Source organism: Vespula vulgaris, chromosome 19 (genome assembly GCF_905475345.1).
Source record: "Vespula vulgaris chromosome 19, iyVesVulg1.1, whole genome shotgun sequence".
NCBI classification, from domain to species: Eukaryota; Metazoa; Arthropoda; class Insecta; order Hymenoptera; family Vespidae; genus Vespula; species Vespula vulgaris.
The window spans coordinates 219,556-246,540 of NC_066604.1; the positions used below are offsets into that span (position 1 = coordinate 219,556).

The window sequence follows — 26,985 nt, forward strand, 5'->3', positions numbered from 1 at the left end:
AATGTGCATACAATGTATTTTTCAATATTTACTTCTAGTTTTATTTTTTTTTTCTGAGAATATATAATAACCTGTCCTATTTGTAGCAGCCAGTCTATATAACCGGTCGAGAAAATATGATATTTACAAATCAGTATCAAGTCAGTATCAGTCTTTACAATCAGTGCAAAAGGAAGGCTATCTCAATGTAGCATGACCAACTGAAAAGAAATAAACCTTCTTGTTACATTGTCTGAACAAGACGTCATCAAATGGTTGATAACTCTGTTTCATAGCAAATGCACTCAAACAGCAGAAGTAGACGACGCAGTACAATATTATAATTCAAGGAGTACAGTACATCATAATGCAATAGTTCTAAAGTGTTTCGTTTGCAATTTCATATTATAAAAGCTAATTTGAAAAAAGAAAAAGTAAAGCAGCAATATTTTGATGTAAATTTGGCATTTCGTACATAGTACATTATTCTGTGGTGAATATTTACTCTAAAAATGTCAAGGCGGTCCAAAAATATGATATTATTAAATCTACTAAACAACTTAGATAAAAAGTATTCGGATTTTGATGAACAAGAACTTTCCGAAACTGAAGACAACATACAAAGAGATGATGAGCTATTTACAACAGACTTAAAGGTCTCAGACAGCAATAATGAAGATAAGAACATTATAAATAAGCGTCAAAGGCAAAAGAGAAGGAGATTATTATTGAGTTCGAAAATGAGAGTGATGTAGAGAAATATATAGAAATTACTTCTTATGAAACAATTTCGGAAGGAATAGAATAGAAAGTTCTACACCTGAAAAGACATCAGTTTATAATATTTTTAGAAAAATGTTCGATCCGACAGCATATGCTAAACGACATCATGAAAGGAAAAGTAAAGACTGCATTTTCTTTCATTTATCACCGTATAATGGAATATATAAAAACGTGCACAAAAGCAGAAGCATTCAGAGAGTTAGGGACTAAGGGGGAACTAAACGCAACATAATTAGATACATTTGCTATATGCTCTCAGGCATATATAATGCACAAAAATTTAGATCTTATATTTATGGAATAAGAAATGGGGATTCCGTATTTTTTTCAATAATCATGAGCAGAAATATATTTACAGAAATTATGAAGTTTATACGATACGATAAGAAGAGCGAAAGAAGCGTTTAAAAACAATAAATTTGCTATGATATCTAAAATATAAGACCGATTTATTGAGAATAACCAAAATTGTTATAAATCAGGTGCATATATTACTATTGATGAGCAGTTGTTTCCATCTAAGACTAGGTGTAGATTAATATATAATATATATAGATTAATATAAAATAAATTTAGAATAAAATTCTGCTTAACATCTCACGTCAACAGTAAGTATGTAATAAGTGGATTTTCCTATTTGGGAAAAAAGAAAATATTGCATTCCACTCGGAGTGTTCGTTGTTCTCAAATTGATAGAACGGAATGCAAATGTAACAATAAATAAATTTTTACTAATGTTTTACTAGTCACAAAATTACTTGCAAAAAGTAATTTTAGAACCATCCGTAGAAGTAAAAGGGAATTACCTAAATTTTCCAAACAATGGAAAGACAATGATACACTTTTCAAGCAAACTTCTACTAATCCTTCTAAAATGCTTCTACTAATCCCTTGTCATACTTTGACGAGTCTGATTCGTGATAAAAATTTCGGGCCAAACGTAAACCTCACGATAGTGCCATAAGAAAGCGCATGAGAAGATTAGTTATAGAAGATGAAAGTAGTGAAAAAGAAAATATAACACCTAAATAGAGTGGATCATGGGATTGGAAGAAAATGAATAACGTACCAATAAGTTAGACCTATTCCTAGTCTTGTGATATAAAAGACTTTATTCTGAATCAATTAAACGAAAATCTTATAATTACTTTTTATTGTTTTCGATGAAAATTTGTAGGATATATTAGTTACACAAACAAATCTTTACGCACATCAAATAATAAAGGATGAGGGAAAAAAAAGGAAGGTGGATGATATTTGGTTTCCAGTTACCCACGATGAAATGAAGGCCTACTATGCGCTCTGTATTTCGATAAGCAAATCAAAAAATCAAATATAGAAATGTATTGATCTAAACGAGAAGTGATAAAAACTCCTATATTTTGGAAAGTAATGCTTTTCAAAAGATTTCGACAAATATCACAATTTTTACATTTCACCGATAATGAAACGACTGACAGTAACGACCACCTTCGAAAGATAGGACCAATCACCATTTTCTGGAACGAAAAATTTAATGAAATTTACATACCGGATAAAAATATATGTATCAATATAAATCATTAATGAGATATAACGGCCACTTAATATATAAACAATTTAATCCGTCAAAACGAGCGAGATTCGGATTAAAAATACATAAATTATGTGAGGCACATAGTGGATTCTCCTGCAATTTTAAAATATATATTGCTCAGGATAAAACTTAGCCAAATGATAATGCATCAGAAAATGTTGTCACGGAATTGATAAAATCCGTAGTAAACGAAGGATACGCATTGTTCCTTGACAATTGATACTTCTGCCCCAATCTCTTCCTAATAGTTTGTTAGCTCTAAGATGGAGGAATAAACGCGATGTTTATATACTGTCAACCAACCACGCAATTGTGGAACTAACTGAAGTTGACTGAACTTGACGAATAAACAATATAAGAAGACATTGAAGCCCAACTGTGTGATTGAATATAATAAAAGAATGGTTGGAATTGATCTCCAAGATCAAATGCTGGTCTGTTCCCCTATTACGAGAAAATTCCTGAAAAGCTATAGAAAACTTTTTTTTTACATGTCTGACATGGCTCTGTTTAATACATATATCATGAAGAAAAAAAAATACACAATCAAGGAAAATAGACGATTATAGAATAAATATAACTGAGACAATTTTAAAACATGTACAGCTACCTGATTATACAAGACACGGGACATCCTCACAAGGTATAACACCATTACGACTACAGGCAATATTGAAGCCATTTTTCAAAGCATATTGATACAACACCTCAAAAAAAAACCCAACTAATACATGTAAAATTTGCTATAAACAGAAAAAAAATGAAGCGAGACGAGTTGGGAATGCACAAAATGTAAAATAGCTTTACATTTATTGGAAAGTTTTGTAAAGTACCATATCATGCAGGAGTATTAATTTTTAGAATTGTGAGTATTTTTCAATAAAATAGTTATTTAGGGATTCATATAACTAAATTGTTTGTTTATATTTTATCATGCATTTTTGTTGATTTTATATATTGTATCAAATTAAATTTTTGTTTTTGAAGTTTTTGTTTCAAGTTCATTTGAATTCCATAATAACACAATCGCATAAAGTAAATAAGTGCACGGCTACTTCACAGACTTGAAGATATAATTTGTTTCATGTTCCGACAACATTTCCACCGCTTTGGCTCCTTTCGTAAACATTTGCGGGCACCGCTTGGGCTCGAAATTTTCCGAGTTAGAAGATAAGGGACTAAGTTCCGTGTATAACTCAATAGGAATATAAAAATGTGACAAGCGTATACCGGAAATGATTAGATTTTATAATAGTACAAAATTTGGTACAAAATTTACACATGACGAACTAAATGGCAAAGAAATAGCATAAAATCAAAATCTTGAAGGTATTTGCAAATCTTGCAGCTGTTTTTCAATATTCTCAACATAGCTAGAATAAATGCCAAGGTTTTATATAAAGAAATAACAGAAGAAAAAATTTCAAGGCAGGAATTTTATTCCAGTTAGCTATAGAACTTGGCTCTACTTATTAAGAATCACGGGAAAAAGAAAATTTACCAAAACATCAACAAATATAAATATAAGTTCAAATTTACACGTATAAAAAGCTTGTCAAGTAAGATATTGCAAAAATTACAAAATTACAAAAATTTGTTTGAGATGCAAAAAATATATGTGCGGCAATTGTACATTTAAAAACAAAATAATTTGTAAAAAGTGCAGTAAAACCGAATAAGATATATATTATTTATATATTTAGAAATAATATATATCGTGCATATGAATGAAAAAAACTATATAACTACCGTTCATTTTTTTCTTTTTTCAAGTTTATAATTGAAATTATATAAAAATAAATTTCGTCATAATATAAAATTTGTTCATTTATTAAATACAAAATGCAATAATAATTACAACACAAATAGAAAATGTACAACGCATTATTAAGTAAAGAATACGGCAAAAAAACATTTACATGAAAGAAGTATAAATTAGTTCACTATTTCCCTATCACCGTAGAGACACTCAGAAGAAAATGAAAATGTTCTTGCTTCGCTTTACTGACTGATAAGGGGCGGGACTAACCCGGATTAATCTTTCCCTTTTCTTCAAATCCCAACTCACAAGTGCAATATAATAAGTGATTGTCATATTCACTACATTGAAAAGTGGAAACTGAACGAATTTCACTTTCTATTTCGAAACATTTCGAATTCGCATTATCGTACTCTAAGAAGTTTTACTTCTTTAGAAATAAAAACTTAAAACAGGAAAATTTCTACAAACAAAATGGTGTATCGATTATTGCAGCCATATACATTTTTAAAGTATCAAATTTAGTTGAAACTTACTACACTAAGAATTCCGCTGATTATAAATCCAAAGTTCAAATTACATAAGTAATACGTTTGGAATATTCATTGAGAGTATAATATTTTACATCATAAAATGAAAATAAAAATAAAAATAAAGAACAATAAAAACAAATGTTCAGATCCCTTTTATAGAGCTGTATTCAGAAAGGAATAACATTTAAACATCTACGATCACAGATAGTTACATATAATAAAAAAAACCGTAAAAATCGATCGGTATGAATTAGACGTCTGTGATTTTACATTGGAACGTTTCTCAACAGTACTTAATAAATCAAATAATTGTACTCTAACAATTTATAAATCCAAACCAAGTAAAAAAGTTACAATACTAAGTTCGATGCATAAAAGTGTAAAAATCGAATAACTGAGACAGTTGCTATAGTAGTATTAGATAGATTGCTGCAGTAGTATTAGACTAAAACAAAATTGGTCGATGTCACTGATCAGATGGCAAAAAAAGTCGAGTCAAAATCATATAGATAGCATGTGCAAATTTTTCTCAATATCCTTAATTTGGCTGATATCAATGCATGGATACTTTATAAAGAAACCAATGAACAAAATATACCCAAACAACATGTATTACAAATAACAAAAGAGTCTGCCGAAAGCTATTACGAATTTCTCCAAGAAGAAAAAGAAAACGTACCTAGTACATCAAATGGCCAATATAATATTTCACATTCGCGAAAAACATGCTAGATACTATTTTGCAAAAAAAAAAGAACCAAATAACTAAATATTGTATCATTTGTAAAAAATATATTTGCGGTAAATGTATGAAGGAGAATTCTATCATTTGTCAAAAGTGCAATTAAAAAATTAAAACCATCCTTCAGTTATTTCTAAGCAAAGTAAACATTATCCCTATGATCTCCTGTTTGTTATTTATGATACAATATAAAAATGAAATATTATTATTTGAAAATTACGTTGTAAACATTACTTCTTACAATAAATTGACAATTTCAGCCAAAAAAAGAACGTTTATTACGTAAAATTCGTACATCAGTCAAATAACCGATTATTGTAAGAACAGGTATACATAAACGCCGGTACAATTAATGCTAAATAATGTATTTAAAATTAGAGAGCATTTGTTTCATGACCACTTAATATTATCGGTAATAAAATATGAAATATAAACATTCCGTTATTATAGGAAAAATAATCATTTTTTCAAGTTGTAGATCAAAATATCTTAAAAATTAATAATTTTTTTGTATAAATACTCTAAGACTCCCTTATAGGAAATAATTAGACCAAATAATTCATTAAAAAATATATAATTTTACGTAAAAAGAAAAAAATACAAATTTGACCTTCATGAATTTTATGCATCAGTTTGGACGAATAATTAACTTCCCCAAAAGCATACAACACTTATTTCAAACATTTTCTCATATTTTCCGAAAACTTCGAACAAGAAAAGTTTGGAGATAACCTGGTTGACGAAAATCTCATTTATATGGACGACTACTTCGAAAAGGAAGGGCAGTGCACGTGAGCCTAATAATGTTCTAAAGATATAGACTATTTCCAGGGCTTAGCATTTATTTACAAATCAAATCAAATGGTTATGTAACGGATGTTCGCTTAGAAAAGACGTGTCAGGTGAACACTACAGTTTGCTGCATAGATTATCGAGAAGCCAACTTTTTACGTAACTGGAAATAGTGTTAATAAAGTTCTGTTCACGTTTCTATGTGAGAGAGCGAAAATATCCCTTTACATAATAAGTCGTACGTTAATTGTACTTTAATCAAACTTTCTTCGAACTTTCTTCGATGACTTTCATCCCTTTTTATACCACCACCATTTCAATAGTCTGAGATATTAATGAAATACTTTCACACAGAAATGCACATTTATAAAAGTACACTAGATTGTTTAATTTGAGAAATTTTCTTTAATTTTTTTGAAAATATATATATACTTACGGGAGAAAGAAAGAAAGATATACGTATGCATAGACAAATACACTAATGTAATATGAATATTGGCACAAATATATCTGTTAGATAGAAATATGTATATGTATTATTAATTTAATCACATACTAGTCAATAAAGAAAATTTCAATAAATTTCGGGATGATACTAAACAGTTTCATAGCAAATATTATCTTTTTTTCTTTTTGTATCTATTTATGGATATACATATATGCGCATATTATATATTTTTTCTGTTATGTGAGGGCGAATTTGTTTTTTTGAATTTATTTTTTTGAAAAATATTCTATCTCGAGAAGAAAGGACTAGAGTAATGTAAAACTCTTATTAATCATTAAAATCCTCCGCAATCATTCCAGCAAAGTCCTCTTTGAGGCATACAGGCCAACGAGGAGTACTCCCTGATGCAGTTCATCCGTATCTCCAAATCATGGATTCACAAATGCACACTACTCTTCTGTATCTACACAGAAAGAGTAATTATAATTAACAACCACACTGTGTCAGATTGACAGTAAGCTATTTTAGAAAGTTGTCTTTGACCGACACAGGATGTGTGCATTCAGCTACCACTAGTATACGGGAATGATGCATTCACGTTATGTAATGATAGCATACACGTGAATGCTGCGACCGAACGGCATTCTAAGGGATTAGAATTTTCATTCTCTTCTCCTATATATTCTCCACTAGAAGAAAACACTAGTAATAGAGAATTATGCACAAATGTGTTTATTTAATTAATAATAAAATTACTTTTATGTACCTTAAGGAAAACGTAAAACAATTTTTCAAGTAATAAAATAAATAGTGTCCTTGTAAAAATTCTGGTCTCTTTGTTATTTATAAATGTGAATAAACATACAGTTTCTAGCCAGAAACATATCCACATAAATTGCATGCACATAAAATAAGTAATAATAGCAATTTTAAATACTCACACGTACATAAAAAAAAAAGTATAACAATTTTGGAACCGACACTAAATAAATACATTAAAATTATTTTCAGTTTTTTCTTGATATAAATATGAATGCAAAAAAAATCTATATACACATACTTGTATATGTTCCTATAATCAATAATGATACTAACTTTAAATATTTATCAATAATAAAAATGTGAAATAATTTTTTCAAAATGGCTAATAACTAAAATGTTTATTCCAACTTTATTCAAGATTGTGAAAACAATAATATAGCTTCGCCTACAGCAAAAAGAATAGTTCTGATTACATATGATTTAGTAATCTATATCTAAAGAATGAATATGAAAGGACATAGAAAATGATAACATAATATGGTAATAGTCTAGAATTTCTGGAATAAATTAATCACTAGGACAAGATATCACATCCTTATAAATGGTAAATAAAATACAAACGGAAGACTTTTGGAACATTCTTGTAACTAATCGTTATAAGAATTAGACAATATGTGATGAAACTCGCAAATATAGAAAATGTGAAGAAAATTAGGGAGATACCAATACAGGTGAAATGAAAGCAAATTTTGCTTCGTCCAGTTTAATGACGTAAGTAAGAAAGTCACTCAATCTTATTGGTCAAGGAGAAATATGATTGAACCGTAATATTTTGAAAAATAATGCTATTTTAGCAATTTGTGCAATTGACTCACTTCTTATATTTCACTGATAATAAATTGACAAATAAAAATAATCATATATGTAAATTAAAAAACATAATCAACTATCTAAATGAAAAGTTTGAATATATTTGTAGTCCAAAGAATAACATACCATTAGATGAATTCTTAAATGAAGTATTATATAAAGATTATCTATTGTGCTAGCAATTCAATCCATCAAAAAGAGCATATTTTGATGTAAAATATCATAAGCTATAGCTTCTAATCTAAACTAGAATATTGTATCAAATTTAAGAAATACACGGGACAAGACATAGTAAAAAATTTGGATATTAATGTATCAAAAAATGTCATGATTACATTGTGCACACCAGTAGTGAGTTACGGACATAATGTTCTTAAATAATTGATACTTTTCATTAAACCTGTATCGAAAATTACATACTATAAAAATTAATACTACAGCAACAGTTAGATTGAACAGAAAAAATATACCAAAAGAATTCACAGCAATAAAATTAAATAGATTTTAAACTAAAATGTTATTGCATGTTCTAGGAAGATACAATTCTTTTATATTCTTGAAAGAATTGTTTTCTGTAAAGTGGAAAGATATATATATATATATATATATATATATATATATATATATATATATATATATATATTGTCCACAAAGCATAACAAAATTGAAATGATTAAAGTAGAAAAGAAAAGATAGAAAAATAATAAGCCAAATAACACATTAGGTTACTAAACCTATCTAATATAATATTAAATTATAATGATAACATGAGTAGAATTGATTTACAAAATAGTTAGGTTATCTTCTTTTTCAATGATAAAAAAACTTGCTGAAAGTTATAAAAAAATATGTTTCTATTTAATAGATATGACATTTGTTTTATTACCTATATTTGTCGAATAACAAAATTTAGTAGAATAACAAAAATAATCTTTTTGAAAGTTACGACTGAAACTGTTTATATTCTTGATTATCAAAATGTTTATATTCCCGATTATCAAACTGTTTATTTCCTGATTATATTCCTGATTATCAGAAAAGAATACCTACTGATAATACATCACTTTGTTTACAAATAATGCAACGAGCACATTTTTTAAGGAATATACCATATACTAAAAATAAAAAAAAAAATCCTCAGAAGATATAAAATATATGCTAAAAACAAAAAACGAAATGAAACTACTTGTAAGTGTAAGCAATGTTTTGTTGCACTATACATCCCATATTGTCTTGAAATATATCGTTTTGTAAAAAATTATCATGAAACAAAATTATTATATATATTCGCATAAGTACTGTTTATAAAAAGAATTATTATATACCCAAAATATATAAAGAAAGAATTCTTGACGTGAGACACTCTTATGCCTCTACACTTCGCAATGGATTATTATATACGTTTTTGTCATGCGTATCCGTGAACCAATTGCCAGCGTTAAATAAAAAAAAGAAAAAGACAAATGTAGATCGATAAAGGTAAAGTAATACGGGATTTTATCATGAAACTATGTACTATATTGCCGTATATGTAAAAATACTTGTATAACGATACAAGATATAGCCTTATTAATTTTATACATATATTCAAAAAAGAGATATTTAATCAAATTACCAGCGATGACGAGGTTAATTCTCTATAATGTTATGTAACTTTGAAGTCACACATTTAAGTATAATGAAAAACAAAAGCGTGGTATTTTTCTGACTTTATCCCTGATGTAACAAAAACGAGAAGGAAACGAAAATGTGTTACTAATACTATTATAGATAATCTTCCATTACGTAACGGAATTGAATAGATTAACACGGGACAGCCACGCCAAAATTATTTGTTTTGCTCGAAACGCTACGAAAGTATTTTTATTATTCTAAGCATATTCATCAATACCCTCCGTGAAGCTAGAAAACGAACTATCTGCAATCACATACCACCGAGACAATCAACGTGTTAACAAATGAAATTTTTCGAAATTTTCCAGCAAATGTAACTTCATTGTTACTACTTACGAATCAGAATATGATTAGGAAAATAAGTTTGTACAAAAAACGATAATTTCAACAAATATTGTTAGAAGGCAATAAAAACTTATATGTAATGCCATTTTTTTTAAATTTGACATTAAAAGATTGTTGCGATATGTAATGCGATAATAAATGAATCATCGAGATTATTAAGAGAAAAAAATCTCCGGAAAGGATAGAAAAATCCCTATTTTTCACAAAGAAATAGGAAAAGAAAGATCTACAAAAAAGAGAAACTGATAGAAAAAAAAATTTCAATATTCATGAATTCATGAATCATATTCAATGTTGCAATTGTGAAAAAAGACACTGTTTAAGCGACACACTATCAATCAATTTAAACGGTTCGATTACTATACTTTAATATTGCGTTTGAAATTATTTTTTCATAATGAATCGACGAAGGGAATTAATTGTTATAAATTAGAGCACTATGAACAAAAACAAAAGGAGATTTTACAAGAGATCGCTAATAACATAGGGTCTTTAATCCTAAAAGTTTATCCGTAACAGACATAAGAACAAGAAGACTTGTCAACACTTTATCGAAGCCATTCCAGATCCTCATCTCAAAAAGAATATGGCTTTGACTATCTCTGAGTGTCAAATTTTAAACTAAGTATTACATAAGTTATTGAAAAACATATTAATCAATGATTCTATTTTTAGAAACGAAAAGAAACATCAAATGTCCGATGTTAAGAAGACAAGAATGAGCATGTGAGAAAAGGGTAAATCCATAATTCAAGGATAGAGGATGATATTCCGCAATGCGTATAATGTAAGGAGTCAATATTCGCAAGGAAGAAGAGATTATTAGAAGTCGAACAGCGATTTGGAAATAACAAATAATATGATTTCGCAGAAGACAAGCAAACAGAAAAAGGAACAGAAAGAAGCGAACACTGTGACCAGATAAAGGAGCGTGATTTTTGAAAAATGTTATTCTCTTTGCAAAAATTATATCTACCAATATACACACACATACACACACACACACACACACACACACACACACGCCTCAAAAATGAAGTATAAAGATGATTATATAAAGATGTCTTTTACATATTAGACGGAGATAGTGGTACTGCTCTATTTTTTGGATCCCGAAGGAATAGAAAATTTGAAATTATAAGATTTTTAAAAATAATTGCTTTTGATTCCGGAAAGTTTCCGGAACTTACGGTTTTTTATCACGAAAATTCTCTGCGCGAAAATATCTATTCTCGTAAAGCTCAAAATCTTCCAATTCACGAATCAAGCACATAATTAGAATAAATGTCAATACTTATAAATTTTGTAATACTATGATCGCTACTACAATAATAAAAATTCCCAGTAAAATAAATTCATTAAATATGAATACACCTCAACTTATATTGTAGATAATATTTCAACACAATATGTATCGTACAATAATAGATTCATGTTGGCATTTTGGATCAATCATGTAATACTAACGCAGCATTCAACGTGTTAAACAATTTATTTCATTCAAAGACAATCAATTTGGCATAAAGACACTCATTGCATGTGTTTGTAAAACTGCATATATTTTAGATATGCTTATATATTCAAGTTTTGAAACAGAAATTCCTGTATGTCAAAAAAATTTGTATAAATCTGGTAATATAGTAATGATTATAATGAAAAATTATTTCAAAAAAGTTCATAGTTTATATTCGATAATTTGTACACAAGTCTAATTTTACCACATTATATTTAAACCAAACAAATGCTTGTGGTACAGTAAAAAAGGACTGCAAAAATATGTCAGTTATGCAAGATAAATTACAAATAGATGAAATACCATTAGGATCGAATAAAAATTCATGTATAAAATTAATGTATAAAATGACAAAATAAAAGAGCAGTTTGGAAGTTGACGAGTTTGCATTACGCTAATATTGTAGACACAGAAAATTCATTATTGAACTAAATTACTGGTAAAAAAGCTGGCATGTACAACATAATAATCGTTTTATGGGTATTGTTGACAAAACTAATTTGAAAAATTCTTTTTTCACTTATTAGATATAAATATTTGAAATGCATATGTTTTCTATAAACATACATCAGATCAAAAATTAATTCATGCTTTAGAACATATCATTCATATGTTGATTATTAAATAATTTACATTATCTTTATTATAATGTTGAAATTATAAAAATTTATTCTTCATTACCAATTTCGAATTTTTCTCATTATATTTAATTACGTTTATATTTCTTTTCCAAACAAAACCTATCTGAACGAAATATGTATTTTCAATAAGCATAACTTGATGTGTAATAGCCAATCGCTGCAACTGATGTGCGATGGTTTCATACGAAAGGGTACCGAAGTCAACAAGTTAATTCATTACAATTTTTTAACTAATTAATATTCTTCAAAGTAATTTTAAATGAAGTGGTAAATTCCTTTTTCACGTTTTAATATTTTCTATTTAACCACGAGAAAACAAAGAACACATCTTGTACACATCTACTACATTCTAAAGATTTTACAAGAGATTTTTTTACAAGATTTTACAAGAACAGAAGATGTATATATTATTTTCATAAATAATATTATTATGAGTTTATTATTGTTGACCTACACGTGCGTATCCTCGGTAATTCCCAGTACTTTCTCCTAATGGCCATATATTATCTAAAATATCTACCCTTAGGAAATCGTTGGATACTTGCTAAGAAAACGCATAGATAAAAAACACATTGCCATCTTTATCCGAGCTTAGGTATTTTCGGTCTAGCATATAGTCTTCCATAATGTGTCGAACTGGGCAATAAATAAATAATAAAGTAGTTTACGGGAACCCATTAATTTACGGGAACGCGGCAATTGGTATTTTGGCGAAGACCTTTGACAACTTCCGAGCCTTGTGCCATCATTCTTATTCACCGCAATGACTATTGAGGTCTGACTATTGAGAAGAGAGGTGGATAGGTTCTATATGAGAAAATAAACAGCATCGCTGTTCAGATGCGAGAAACGCGGTCAAACGCGTTGTCGTTGTTGCGCCCTCATGATTTTTATAACGCAACAATTATTATAACAGATTATTTTAGGCACTAAGAGTAATGTAGCAAGATAAATGAAGAACAATAAATCACAATACTTTTTCTAACGAGACATAAATATATCTATTAGTTTCTTTAAACTAATATTACTATCAGTTTATTAAATAATGAATTGTTTTAGGTAAATGAAAGAAAAGTAATGCACCAATCGAGTATCTAGAGAGTATCAACGTTTAACTAGAAATCACACGTTTCTTTTTTCTTACGTATTGACGTCGAACCATCTGTTCGTCACACATTGTATCTGATGTCTCGTTGTCAAGTCAATTCTTCAATTCTGATGCGCCGATGACACGAGGAATATAACGTTTCTATACAGATATATAAACTGATACGATGAATCCAGAGAAGAAACAGCGTTTTTCTAATGCCTTTTTAATTCTGTACCCATTGCTAAAGTTGCATACTTCTCGAACGATATTGGATGAGCAGCCTTAACCCTTTCGATACTATCGGATTAAACTCAACCATTGGCCTACGCTTATTGTATTCTACCGATGATTATATAAAAAATTATCACCAAGTACAAAAGCTTATCCGCAAATCAGCTTGCATGATAGATTATAATTTCTTAAACAGGAAATGTTAATAAAAGCGATATGATGATAAATAAGATTGAATGTACAAAAAAAACGATTAAATGGAATACAAAATATTTTTTTCATATGTTGGACGTTTGTGTTTGGAATACGTATTATTTATATAAATACAAAAAAAAGAAAAACATTTCAATCGCACATTTTCATTTATAACTGATTAGACACTTAAGGATATTATTTATAATCATGATGAATAATACAATGATAATCACGAAAATGGGCGCCAATTTAAAATTAAATCCATATTAAATGTTTTTCACCCGTAGAATAAAACATGGGCAGATGCATGAATAATAACGCAAAAAGAAGCATTAATTAATTGCAATATTAATTAAACAACTCGAACCGATAAAACAAGAAGACCCTATCCTGAGCTAATTAGATATATACAATAAATAAATAATGATAAAATTAAAATTGTACTACATGTGAGTAAATCAAGAAGACGAATTATTCATGATTATGTTCGTCAATAATTTACTGAAAAAATTACAACCAGTAATTTGTATCGATTCGGACCTTTCGTCCTCGCCATGGTGAATACTTAAATCTGTTTACTCACTACTTAAGATGTTCTAGTGGCTCCTAAACACTCCTCCATGTCGTAGGTCAATAAAGAAAGAAGTTAATCGATCCGTAGTAAATCTCACGTATAATACATTGATATCGAAATATGATGAAGACGAAATTGATTCAAATCGTAATAGATCCATTTGAGAAAGTAATGATGATCTGAAAAAGAATGAAAAAATATTTTATTAAATTTATAGTAATACAAAAAATTGTAAAATTATATTAACAATAAAATTTCAAGATATAATTATCAGTATTCTTCCATAAAAGTATTACGTTTCTGATAATCTCCCATGATGCATTGATTCTAATAAATGAAATAAGATATAAAATCTACACAAATTCTTTTGGAACGACAATTACTCGTCATAGTTCAGACTGCATTTATAATTCTCAGAAAAATATTAATAATGTTAACAGTTTGCTATTTTATAATAAAATCACACATTTAATATTATTTTATTAATTATTATAAAATTAATAAAAAATAATAAAATTAATTCAGCTTTTCATTAGAATTGTAAACAATAAAATAATAAACATACACATACACACACAATAATCAAGATTCTTCCTAAAAAGAAGATATGTAGATCTAAATAATCTTTAAAAAAATTAAAGTAACATTAAATACAATAAAAGCAACTTTTCTAATATTTGTATAATACTCGAAAATTAATATATCATTTATATTTACAATATCTTTATAATATATATAAAAGATACTTAAATTAAATAAAGATATTTTATATATGTATCAGATAAAGATTTATATTCTTTACATTGGTATAATATAAGACATCTCCATTTTACACATTTTATTATATATTCAATTTGGTTATCATAAAATTTAGAAACCCAATTCACTCAAATAAAAAAAAATCTTAATATGAATATATAACATAATACTTACATCATGAAGACTTCACAGACAAAATATGCTAAGTGGAAGACAAAGGACTGTGCACGAACGTTGTCCTGAAAAATATCAATAATTCTTTTTTTGTTTGTTATTTGATAAAAAAATTAAATATTTCATATTTTGTTAATATTAATATTAATAGAATTAAACTTTTTACTCTATATAATAGTAATAGCTAAAGTACTAAGTAAATTACCAATTATTAAGTTAATTAATAAGATTATTGGTATAAGTAATTTATGTAACTAACAATATTATTAAATCTAAATTAATATCAATAGCAATTTAGCTTCTATTCTTATAATATAATTATTTGTATTTATATTATTTTGATCAAATATAAGTATTTTACATAGACACTTACATGATGTACATATACTTTGAGTATTATACTAAACTGGAGATTTTTTTAAATCGATAAGAATCTTGATTATTTTTTGTAGGACACTGCATACTTTATCAATGATATGCAAAACTTGATGAAATCTTTTATAAAATTGCAGATAGAGTAATAGATGTCGAACTCTGTTGATATAGATGTATCGAAAATTGTTGTCTTTGAATAGAAGTGCATATAGAATATGTGCTGTATATATAAATATTTGATGTGTTTATCTATATATGATGTTACTATTTTAAATTTAACATTTATAAAGTTAAATTATATTAGAATATATTAGAATTTATAAAGTTGAATGGATCTCGATGACAATACCCCTCAAAATTTGACATCCTCCTTGACTTTGCCTTTTATATAAAATCTTTTGATATGAAGAAATCACAGCTCAGACTGCATGTACTGTTTCCTGAAAAATATTATATTCATAATCTGTTATTTGAATGTTATGAAAATAACATATTATATTATTTCATAAATTATATAAAATTAACAAAGTTGTCCTTTTGATTAGAATTATAAAAAATAAAATAACATATATACACACACAATAACCTCGATTGGTTTTAAAGATATCTAGATATAAAAAACATTTAGAAGATTAAAGTAATGTTAAATAGAATAAAAGTAACTTTTCTTATACTTCTATTTATTTAGTCAGTATTTTTATTAATTAACTGTAAGTGTTTGAATAATCAATGCATACGAATACATTAATCAGTATAAATAATTAAGCAGAACTGCATCATTTATATTATGTACTAGTATTTTATTATATGCATTTATGCATTTATTTGAACCACTGATTAAATGTTTTAAATTATTGACCCAATGAATAGTGCATACATGCACAAATGCGTATATATATATATTTATTGAATAGATAAATAAGCTGTATTACATTCTAATATATAGTCAATTTGGCTTAAATAAAATATAGAGATCAAGTCTACTAATGAAAAGCTAAAAATAATAAATAAATAAAACACTTACATTATATACAGACTTTGTAGGCAAGACAAGACAAGAAAATTGCATATATTTCCTAAAAAATATTAAAAATTTGTATGGTTTCTATTTTATAATGAAATTTCATACTAAAGCTTATTATGATAAATATTATTTATTAATAATTAAAATATTAGTTAATTATTTTTAAATAAAATAGGGTAAAATTAAAAATAGTTATAATAAAAAAAATTTACTATTTACCGATGCGACATTACAATGTATAGCAAGCAGATATCGTGTTATTTTAAGAGAAGTCACCTTCATTTTAATTTTTGTATGAGCGTCATCTTTACGCATTCTCGCACGAAAATAAATTTTTCTGGAACACACATAAAATAAAACAATAGAAAGAATATCCGTCTTAACGTACGTTCTTACTTTCAAATTACCTTGAAAATTTTTAATAACAAGCTTTATTTACTTTAGCTATATACAAAAAAACAAAAAACGATCTTCGCCGTATTGTATGATGACCTTCATCGATTCATAAATTTTATATATAATAAGATAAAATAAATAAGTTCTGTTAATTAAAATAACAGTATACAAAATTATATACGAAATTGTAAAGGCATACATATATGCATGTATTATAAATATATGAACGCATATATGTATAATTGATGAGTATATGGATATTACATATTTGTGCTCACATAAATTAAAATATACAAAAATTAAATATAATGCAAAGTACTATTGATAAAACTATAAATTATTACCTTGACGAGAATAAAAACATACGAGAAATTTATACATTGCAAAGATAATTGACGAAAATTCGAGAAAAAGTATGACGCAATAGTTTACCGTGGACACAACCGAACATAACTTTTATTTTCTCACGTTTTTTTCGAACGTGAAATTGTTTCGACTTGCAAACACTATACCGTAAAAAGCGCATATTCGATCATTAATGAATATATTGAGAATTTCTAATTTAAAAAAAAAAAAAATGTTGCTATTACCTGTTTTTAAGAAAACGACGAAGCTTCGACGGAATATATCGACATCGGCAACGAGATAAATTGTACTCACGTACTACGTGAGTAATAGTAACTGGTGAGAGAGTATTTGATCTTTTAATTTGAGTAAAGTACTAGTGAGAAAATAGTGTAACCTTCCAGATATCTCTCATCAATAAATAAATTATTGGTTGCGTACCAGTTTAGTAATCGTCTCTTTCGTCAATCATCCTCGTCTTCCTACTTGCAACGACTGACGGCAACTGATGGTCGTGCTGCCCAAAATTTCTTCTTAATCTTCAAAACTACGTGTAGACAAAGCATGAAAAAAAACAAACAAAATTGACAGCTGCGTCGTACAAACGAAATCATAATATATAGATGTAGTGCTCAGTGGCAAACGTAACAAGGTTCATATATATTCATACAATATGATATGTTTTTAAATACTTTTCCATCAATATACAATATATCTCGAATATATTCGTACTATTACGCCAATGGACGTAAAATTCGAAGAAACACCTTATAAGCAAAGGAGCAAAAACTCTTGTTTACTTTTCCAAAAACTTCTTCAGTATTGGTCACATAAGACCGAGTCATATCTAAAAAAAAAGAAAGTAAAAAGAGAAGGAAGGGAAAAACGAAAGTTAATTGTTACAATAAAAAAAATATACATATATATATTTATAAAATATTACAATTTATAGAGAATTTCAAATGGAATTAGAAACATTTTATGATTAAAAAACGCGTTTTTCTCAATGGTAATCCTATAAGATACTTTCAGTACTTGTACTTTCTAACAAAAAAAAAAAAAAAAGAAAACAGGACAGTAAGTGTCCTAAAAGAAAATGAAAAATAAAAGATAGACGTTACACAGACCGATTCTTTCAAGGTTACTCTTTCACCCATTAAATTATGAAATATTATACGAGAAATCTTTTAGCAAAAAAGATATCGTAAGTTCGGTTAGCTTTTTCGAATATAGGATTCGCACATCTTATCATCTGCATAAATCAACGATCTCATAAGCTTCCTCATCTTCTTTGTTTTCCTCTATAGATTTTGCTTTCTTAATATTTGTTGCTTTTTCGTTTTCGTCTAACACTTTTGATCGCCTCTTTCATGCATAATTTTTTCTTTTCGTGAATGAAAAAAAACACGATAATGTGAATTTCTTTAAATGACTATCACTCACATGGACAAATACCCCATCATCCTCAAACGATTTTTCTGTATCTGTTCTTTTTCCTTTAGCTTGTATTTTGCAAAGATATACCAAACTTTCATTAACTTTTGATCTGTTTGAAAGACAAATTGCATTTGTGTATATGTAATTAGAAATAATAATGAAATTATTATGTTCAAATCTTTTTTTTATTTATCGATTTACTTACTGCACATAATTACTGTATTGTATTTGTGTAACTTGAATTGCGAAATACATACATATATAAACATATATATATATATATTTTTTTATTTTTTATGGATTTGTATGTTATTCAATATAGCTTAATAAAAATTATACAATCGTTCATTTTAATTCGTTCTCTATATTACTTACCGCTTCATAAAGCAAAAATTTGCAAATGTCCAAGTTTTACTTTAAGCCACTGTATATTATTGTTATATACACATATAACAATAGTAAATGTTGATAATATCCTTAAAATCTTTTTACGTATAAATTAAAAAATATAAAAATATATTAGTCATTCATAATAAAATAAAATATTGATTACTGATTCCGGAACATCTCTATATTTTATAAGATCTCTACATTCCATGTATTTTCATATTTTTTATTTATTTATTTTAATAAGCATAGAATACGAGGACATAGAGTAGGTATTTAAATAGGACAAGAGAGTAGTCTCATTCACAGATAAAACGACAAAGCTTATAGCCATCAACAAAGCCTAAAGAAAGATAATGGACGGTCAACGAGAAATGACAAAAAAGAACAATTGAAAGAAGTCTCGGACAGTTAAAATTAGTCTACAAAGAACAGTTGTAAGACACAAGTGTTTTCATTCTGTTTTGAAAGATAAACCTATAAGCAATCGACAAAACCATGTTCTCTCGTTACTTTGAATTAAAGTTCAACACTTTTATAGCAATGTAAAATCGACTCACTCCTAACATTTCCCTTCGTCTCATTGTTTGTTCTTTCCATAGTTTTCTTTATTGCATTTTTCTTCGTAATAATCGATCGCATTTATGGAAGGTGACAAATTGTAACTATTTATTGCGTTCTCGCTGCATTTATGATTTATTTCGCTTTTATTATGATCAATAATATGTTTTAAACTGATCATTCATCAGTAAAATTTCAAACCAAGTATATTTTCCCTTTTAATATTATTATTGTTTAGCAAGTTAACAACTTTCTCTTTTTCTCTCTGATAATAGTGATTATTTTAATATTTATATAGTTTAAGTAATAAAATTTGTTCCTTTCAATGTAATCACTGATCAATTTTCATCAATTTATTTTCAACTGACGAAAATAACAATAAAAATTATGCGAAGTCCTTTTAAATAATTCATCTGCTTTCTACATTGGATAAGCAAAAAATACTTTAAATTATATAGTAAAAAAAAAACTGTTAATTGAAATTTCTTCTCCTAAATCATAATTTTTATGCAATGATATTGAAAAGTATAAGGACATGACAAAATAATTAATAATTCCCATATTGTATGTGATGATTTATAATCAAAAAGCATTAATAAAATAGTATTCTTTTTTTCCAAGTATATTCAATGCAAAATGATAATATTAATAATGTTTTACTTATTATGCCTTATGTAGTAGTATAGAAAGTACAATACAAGTATAGAAAATACAATACAAATGGAAATATAAAAACATAATGAACATGAACATGACCGAAATAGTATATAAGAGGATTAAATCAAGCAATTAATATTAGATTTTATAAATATTATATTAGGGCCTTTTAAAACTTTTAAGATTTTTTTTGACATACTTTTCCAAAATTATTAATTCTGATTTGTTCTCTATTTCGATCATGTATGATACAATGTAGAATTATCTTTATTTAAAAATTGAATGTTAGATTGATTTTTTAGCATATTTGTCTCTTGTTTCTCTGTCATATCTGCCTTTAAATAAATGATTAACAAAACTAATAAATGATTTAAACAATATATGGGTAATTGTTTAAATAATGGCGATGTTATAACATTACTCAAGAGATTCTGATAATAAAATCCAAAACACATAATAAGTTCATTTCTATTAATTCATCTCTATGTATCTTCAACTCCTATATTAAACCTTTATAATGCCATGTAACTTTGAAGTCACATACCTTATACAAATATTTTTTAAGTCATATTTGATTCTTCTATAAAAACTTAATATAATATCTTATTGTTGTACCATTCTTTCATAACTCATTCTTTCATGATCTATATCTACAATGATTTGTAGCTTCTGTTTCCCACATGACAGTACTTATTACTCAAAATTTGTTTCAAGATAATAAATAATGATTACTTCTTGCAATTATTAATACTTCTTTTATTTGCATTTTCAATTAAACATAAAAAAAGATTATATAATATAAAGATTCATGTAACAGTTATTTGTATTGCAGTTTTCTAAGAATTTTATTATATATAGCTTTGTAACTTCTATGTCACATTAAACTATAATAATGGCATATATAATGTTATTTATAACATTTGCATTTCTTTTCCTTATTGTACTATAATATTATATGTCTAATATATGGAAACTAAAGTATTAAATAAAAAGTTTAGTTAAATAAGAAAAAATGAAGAAGTATTAATTATTATAAATCAGATAATTCTTTATTAAATTCATATTCAAATGAAAAGTAATCAATATTATTTCTTCTGTCGTATAAATATCATTGATAGTGACATTGAATTTGTAAATGAATTTAGAAGAATGAAATATTACATTAAAAGAAATTTCCTGGAGAACTGTGTCCTACAAAAATCCTACTGCATCTTTCAAATATTCTTTGGAAATATTATCTTTCTTAAGATCTTATACTTTGCCCTTTAATTGTATATTTGAAAAGACTACTTAATGATAAAATCATAAATAATATATTTAATATTACTAATATATATATACCATGCAACAAGATTCCACAAAATTGAACGAAATTATTTGGATATTTGTTTTACATGGTTTCCCACAAAATCTGTTATGTATTGGAAATCAAAGACAATCGTATTTGCCATTACTGATATAATGAATTTGGTGTAATAAAAACAAATTAAATCTAAAATTTTTCCAAAAGCATTTTCTTAACAATTTATGTACTGTTTCAAATAATAACTTAAAGAAAGTAGGTAATTTACTTAAAAATAAAAACTTTATTGATAGATTACTTCAAAATTTTAACTGTATTCCCATAAGTAAAAATATTTGTGTCATGATCCTATTCGAAGAAAGCATAGATTAAAATAATATATGCAGAAAAAGCCCAAGAAATGATGTTACAAAATTTTCTTATTGTGCAATTCATCTGGAATTGTACATAAATTTTTACAATAATGGCACCTATTAATCTATGCACAAATAGAAAGCGCTGATCGTACCATGTACAAAAATCAATAAACCTAATAAAAATGTAATTATGAAAATGAAAATGTTATAGAAAATGATGCAATTTATACGAAAAATTTCTAAAAAAACATATTGTCATTTTCTGAGAACTCTTCTGTAAATCAATTTAAATCTTAAAAATATGAAAATCTCTCAATACAACCACTTAGCATTTATAAACAGAAAAATTTTTTGAGCTACCAACATTATTACTACAAAGATATATTAACTCGTACTATAATTTATATTTACATTTTCTTCTTCTTCTATTAAAATAAGAAATGGATAATAGTGATCTTTCTTTTTCTTCTTGTATTTTGTCCTCTTTTTCAGACTTCTTAACACATTTGCGAACAGCTCAGTTGGATTCCAGTTGGATAATTTTCAAAAGTCTATTGCAAAGTTTTGCTACTTAGATGTCTATGAATATAAAAAATATTGTTTCTTATTATGGTTATAATCATTTATTGTTTAAAATTAAGAAAGGAAAGTTAAATACTCTATGAAAAATCTTAGAAATATTAAAATTGAAAGAGCTACTTAAATTCATTAAATAAATTTTTATATATAATTTGAAATATGATATATTAAAATTAAATTAGAAAATAATACTACAATTTAATATGTTTAACAATAAAATTTAATAAAATTAAACAAAATTAAAGAAACAAATTATAAAAATATTTAATATTTAATAACAATACTCTGTAGTATGATATTTGGCAAAACAATTATTTTTATATAATAGAACTTTACAAAATCTGTAAATAAAAGTAATATTTCTATATTTTCTTTTTTATGTACATATTGTACATTATTTTTGTAGATACTAAGGTACCAAACATTTTTATTTCTTCTAATAACAATGCGTTTTGAAACCACCTAATAATCTTTACAAAGAATTATTTCTTAGGGTACAGAGATCAATTTTAAAATAATGCAGGACTACATTATAAGTACTGAGCTAAGATTTTGAAATGGCATAGAATTATGTTACTCGTGTTCAGATAAAGATTTTAAAAGGACATAGGATTATATTATGTCTCGAATATATCAATATCATCTGTTCCTTCTCTTTAAATAGATTATACATCTTTAGTACTATCATTACAAAATTTAAAATATTAAAAATTTTCATAAATACGTTTGGATAATAAAAATCGTATTCTATATTACTGTTGTGAAATCCTAGTTCGTGTAAAAATGCTTTACATATGTTGATGAAAATATAAAAATGTTATTGACAGTCACTGCTAATAAAATTGATCTACCTATGTTTCAATGATATTTTAACTTAATCAAGTATATTCTGAGCATTATTATGGAATAATATAAATCCTTTTTAAGATTTTCAATATTTCCAATTATAAATACTTTTAAACTTCATTTTTCACTTCTTTTGCACTTGAACAGAAAACTAACCTCACAAATGTCCACAATTTCAAGTTTGTTTTATTTCACAAATTTAAATTAAATCTTAAAATTGTAAGCTTTTAAAATTTTGTAAGGAAAAATTAATATTAGTTCAAGTTAATATTAATAAAATAAAACTAAGTAATAACAAAACATTAAATTTTATTTACATCTTAGATGATTCTGTAAATGTAAGTATTTTAAAAAAACATGAAATAAGTAAAGGAATTATTGTATTATTCGTATGTGTATGTGTGTGTGTTCTTATCTTTCATTCTATACTTCTTAAAGAAAAAATCTATTATTTAAAATCAAATTTGGTAAAATTAACGCAGGGATACGTAGTCATATATCCCACGACTGTTCAACAAACTTAGGAGTGAGTTTGTACGCGATCGCTGTAACTTTTCACCACGACTGTTCAACTAAATTTAGGAGTGAGTTTGTACGCGATCGCTGTAACTTTTTTCCAAAAGAAAAAAATTGATATGAAATAATCTATGACAGCAAAAACGAAGTACCAAAGATGATCACAAATTATGAAGCCTTTCTATAAATTTTCTTAAAGGCTTGACCAATGAATTATAAATTAAACAAAACGAGAGTGATTAGCTTGTAAAAGAAATTGAAAGCAAAAAAAAAAAGAAACATTACAAAAATATAATTTTTATTACCAACGTACTAGCATACATTATACGGTAACAAAAGTTCTTAGAAATTATTTTACATGAATTTGTTACTATATCATTTATATTAATAATAAATAATCATTTATATTAATAATAAAAATAAAAAAATTTTTATAATACGTACCTTTGTATATAAATGTAAATGATTAAAACATAATTATAGAAGAATAGTTAAAAATGATTATATTCGTACTCTGAAAAATTTACTTTGCAATTATGAATTATTAACATTCGTACGTATATTTGTTATATTTCTCAAATCACATTAAAGGTTTACGATTATTTACTTATCATTTAAATTTCCGACGATATAAATATATTTTATAATATTTAAAAGATTATATCGTTGCAAAGTTTTCTTTTCATGTATATTGAATTTTAATTTTATATCCGTAAAAGCTCTAGATACATAAACTATAGATTGATAGCAGTTTATTTTATCCTTATGAAAGTATTTTCTCACGACTTATCCTAACGTGTCCTGTGGTTAATATAAAAGGCTTATTAAAATTTTACATAAATAATCTTTTAGATTATTAAAATATTATTATTGTTCGCTAATTTAATTAAAGGTTTAATTTTACTTTTATAATAACTGTGGAATAGCTGATAATTGATATAAAAAATTGCTTGATATTTTTAGATAATATAGATATTGAAAATATTTTAATGTCTTGTTTCATTTTTTTATCATTTTTAATCTATCTCAAATGTGCTAGCTTTTTCTTCGGGAATTCACATTTGCTTGGAGTTGCAAATTAGCTTTATAAAATCAGTCTATAAGTATTTCAAATTTTCTTTTATGCTTAATAATTTAGATATAAATTACAATGTCATCCATATATATATAAATATTTTTTTGCCTTGTATAAACCTCACAGAATTATATCCATTAAATGTTGTAAAGTAGCAGAAACATTTTTTAATCTGAAGAGTATTTTATCAAATTCATAGTATCCAAAAGTGGTAATGAATGTTATCTTATGGGATTGTGATAAGTATCGCATTTTTGCATATATCTATGCCAATGTTTATTTCAACATCATTTTTCATTATTTTTAATTGAACAAATTTTCGATTTAATTTTCCAAGTAGGTTCTATTGAACAAAGAAAAGTTTAATCTTATAAATAATATAAATGAAGAAAAAATAATCGAAAGAACCATTTCTTTTTTCTGTCAAAAAATCGTGTATTTTCTTAATGTTTTATCAATGAAATCACGTAAAGAAATTAGAAAATAATAACAATACTCCGTAACTTAACTTTTTTACAGACAATAAAAAAATATTTCAGATAAATATTACTCGTTTTTTTTTATATATATATATATATAAAATATGTTGCCATTATAAAAAATGTAGGTTTCTGTTTAAAAAAAACGAAGTTGACTCTGAAACTACACTAAAACTTTCCACTAAATAAAAAATGAAAAAAAGGAAATAAATGTCATAACATTTCTTCCTTGATATTAGATAATTCTTGTCTGAATAATTTTTCTCAAAAATGCTATATTTTTGACATAAAAATTTGTAACGTTATATTTTGAATACACAATATATCTTATAATATAGTATTATTGTATTATATTAAATATAACTTAGACTTAAAGAAACATTAAACTTTGTATATGAACTAATAAATAATTTTATACTGATAAAATGAAACAAGATTTAAAAAATGTAGATGTGTACATGTGTGTATATGTATATACTTAATATGAATTTCAACTTACATGGTATTACAGAGAGTTAAAGTGATTTTATATTATAAGTATTTAATTTTTGATAATGAAATGATGATAGTGTAACAGTAAATATCGTGAACACTTTATTCTATACATTATGATTATTTATAGAATGATATAAACATTTATTCTTTAGAATGATATAAAATAATTGCGTGAGAGGTATACAATAATTAAATAATTACATTATTATTTTTATTTATCAATGCAATTAATGCTTATTTATGTCAGTTCAAATTTGGCGCCGAAGCTTATGTCCTCTAATATGATAGTCAATAATTACTGTTTTCTCTAATAATAAGATAAGTAAGCTGTACTCAGTAAGTCAAATAATGGAAAGGGACTATATCAATCTAACGACCACTATTGTCATGTGTTCCTATTAAGTATCTAAACTTTTTGCGACAATATGACGACCGAGATTTTAAGTACTCATGCATATATATAGATATACTATACATAGCATGATACGTAGATACACGATGAACATATATGGTAAACGTTAATAATTTATTTCTCAATTATTAAGTATTTGTTATTAATTTTTATATTCTTATATTATTCTTAAAACTCTACGGAACATTTTAAACATCCGAAATGTTTATAATTTATTCTTAGAAATTAAATAAATTATATTTTTTATCAATGATCTACACAAACATATTTAGGTTAATACATCATTGTCATTAATTATAAAA

General features: G+C 26.1%; 2 long non-coding RNA genes across 3 annotated transcripts; one reads left to right on the forward strand and one right to left on the reverse strand.

Annotated features, from left to right (window-relative positions):
- Positions 1–5,391: 5,391 nt before the first annotated feature.
- Positions 5,392–18,393, reverse strand: LOC127070902 (uncharacterized). Of its 2 annotated transcripts, XR_007784728.1 has the most exons (7): positions 17,826–18,390; positions 17,059–17,176; positions 16,840–16,891; positions 15,814–16,255; positions 15,441–15,505; positions 14,517–14,686; positions 5,392–7,075 (listed from the first exon to the last, which is right to left on the reverse strand). It is a non-coding gene; the product is annotated as an uncharacterized LOC127070902 (long non-coding RNA). The 2 variants fall into 2 exon arrangements; XR_007784729.1 differs by lacking the exon at positions 5,392–7,075 and having other exon boundaries at positions 12,377–14,686; positions 17,826–18,393.
- On the forward strand, positions 9,630–12,155 carry LOC127070903 (uncharacterized). Its single transcript, XR_007784730.1, has 2 exons — positions 9,630–9,723; positions 10,939–12,155. It is a non-coding gene; the product is annotated as an uncharacterized LOC127070903 (long non-coding RNA).
- Positions 18,394–26,985: the final 8,592 nt, after the last annotated feature.